General features: G+C 45.7%; 1 protein-coding gene and 1 long non-coding RNA gene across 6 annotated transcripts in view; both read left to right on the forward strand.

The window, feature by feature from the left end:
* LOC118415194 (complex I assembly factor ACAD9, mitochondrial-like) overlaps positions 1-2569 on the forward strand; it is a 26408-nt gene that overhangs the window by 17566 nt on the left and 6273 nt on the right. The window lies entirely within an intron of this gene.
* The window catches only part of LOC118415196, a 777-nt gene continuing 463 nt past the window's right edge, over positions 2256-2569 (forward strand). The window contains exon 1 of the long non-coding RNA XR_004831087.1: positions 2256-2357. This is a non-coding gene — a long non-coding RNA (uncharacterized LOC118415196). The remainder of the gene's footprint in view (positions 2358-2569) is intronic.

Consider the following 2569-nt stretch of genomic DNA (forward strand, 5'->3'; position numbering starts at 1 on the left):
TGTTGAGTGGGCATCACAGAAGTTTTAGACAAGGACGCAAGTCTGGGGACGTATGCAGAGCAAATGACTGGGAGCCAGACACAAGAATCCACAAATTTCCTGTCAGATCACTAAGGTCGTTGTCTTCCCGTTCAACATAACCTTTCACTTAACTTAACTAAACATAACTAAGTCGACTTAAACCAGAGCAGCACAACGGGCATACTCACCTGAGGAGAAATTCATACATAATCTCATAGGCGATTAGTTACTCGAATCCTCAGCATGCGGCCATTTGTCTCCATTTTGCAAGTCCATGTCAGTCGAACCAGTCCATGTTTCTTTTGAAGTCCAACAGTCCAAGGTCGTCGTCATGTTGACTGGAACATTTCTGTCCGGGGCTAAAAATACACCAAATGTGAAGCCAACTGGCGATTGAAGCAATTGAAAAAAAGTTAACAAAACAAGCCTTCAATTAGGAACAATTTGAAGAGAATGGCTCAGAAAAATACCGTTCAGAAACGAAATAGTTAGGGTTTTTCTGCCACAGCTTTGCGTGGTACCATCTGTGAACGGATGGGAATCATGGATGCGTGAGTGGAAGTCCGGCATGTTACAGGGGGATTTCAATCGCCAGATTGGTTCAACTAGAATCGCCTGTCGAACTGAATGGATTTCAGAGATTTTGCGTGCCAAAGCTACTAAATCACGAGCTATGGTTTCTGGAGCCCATTGGCGTCTACATATATCGTTGTGCCCTAGCTCTACGTACACAATGTGAGGACTGGTTTGCTGCAGAATAGGAAGCACACTAGCGTAATATTTTGGGATGGTGCAACCCGGCACGCCATGAAACTGAATGTCTACGTAATAGATACCCAAAAATTAGGACAAATTGCTCGTCGGAGGCTGTCATAGTACGACGCCGAACAAATGACTTCTGTCGGGATACAAAAGAGTGTCTGGTAATGGCAATGTTCGTAGTTGAAGTATCAGAAGGACAAGTTTGTAACAAGATACAACAATATGGCAGCTCACCGTGGAGTTGAGTTCGGTCACTGAAGAAAGGTTCGGCTAGTTGATCGGTGTTGACCGGATGTTCGCCTCTCTAAGCTGAAGACGGGTCAAGAAGGGTCAGGAAGTCAACAGTCTGGGAGTACGTTGTCAAAGCACTGTCCAAGCAATGCCGCCGGGTACGTACGAACAAGTTCGGAGGAAATCCGGCTTGAGACCGCGAAAATTGTGTCCTATGTTAAGGGCCTCGCAAGGGCTCTGTAGGGAGACACCGGAACGGGGACGTGATTGACCGGTACCGAGGAATGAACCGACGGAGACCTAGCTGACTGGCTCCAGGGACGGGCCGACGTTTACGGGGTCTTGGCGCGCTGGCTCCGCTGAACGGGAAGCGGTTTCCGCCGACGGGGCGTATACGTGGTGGCTTGGCCAGCAAGATGAAACTAGGGACAAGCGTGTTCAAATCGTCCGACAAGGTTAGAGGAAAGACTTAAGCGAAAACTCGAGAAATTTTAGAGCGAAAAGTCTGCGATGCATACGCCACGAGATGCGCTGCTGTAATGACCGCTTTAGCGGTACCGTGGCACCTTGCCGTGCCAGCGGCCGGGCCACATACGGAGTTCTGTCGGTAATAAACAAAGGGATGTTTTTGGCATTGATTAGCACGGCGGCATTTCGGCTCAGATCAATTAGGGATGTCACCGATTACTAAGAAATTCCGACATCACCAAGACAATGACGCCGACCCCATGTGGCCATGGTCTGGCTAACATCGTTACCCGAACTGAGATGAATTATGCAGATGGACTGATTACAAAGGGGCGCCGCAATGAGTAAAATTTTTGTCACTTAGATCGGCTCTCATTCATTCCATTCAAAACATTGTATTCGCGCTGATGTCATCCACAATAGCTACTTACTGTGGCCTAATACTAAGTGAGGTGAAAGGGTCAACACAATATTGGATAAAAGATTTGCCAAAAGAATTAATAAATCTCTCAAACAAGATCTTCAACAGCTCCTCAAAAATAAGGGTAATGTTACGGTCACATTTACAAACGGGAACCGACCATGCAACTTTCGCTCCTCAAGCTGGGGGTAGTTTTACGGTAACAGTTCCAACCCGGGGTCCAATTGGGCAGCTCTCGTGAACAAATAAAAAGTATGTAGAGGGCCTAAAACACACAAAATGCAAAGAAAATAAGTAGTGGCCATAATTTGTGAACTGATAAACGACCATAAACAACTTTACTTTTTAATTTGGATGTCTATCCTTCATAAATGTAGCTTTATTTTTTTTTTATTCCGGTAACTTCCGGTTGGGAAATGTGACCGTAACATAAGACATTCATGATCATTCTTAGGTAGCCTTATTAGCAAGTTCACAGGTACCAGTTTTGTTGATGCCAAAATGCCTAAGAAAAAGGCGAACACGTTCAAACACGCGTGATCTTTGGGCCTCCTTCCCAAGGGTGTACCATCGGGCATGCATTTGGTATGCGGGAGCGTGACCTGAAAACTACGAAGGCTCAGAACTACATTAACCATATTTTTCTCTGTACTAATAATACCATAT

The sequence above is a fragment of the Branchiostoma floridae genome, chromosome 5 (assembly GCF_000003815.2).
Source record: "Branchiostoma floridae strain S238N-H82 chromosome 5, Bfl_VNyyK, whole genome shotgun sequence".
In the NCBI taxonomy this organism is placed as follows: domain Eukaryota; kingdom Metazoa; phylum Chordata; class Leptocardii; order Amphioxiformes; family Branchiostomatidae; genus Branchiostoma; species Branchiostoma floridae.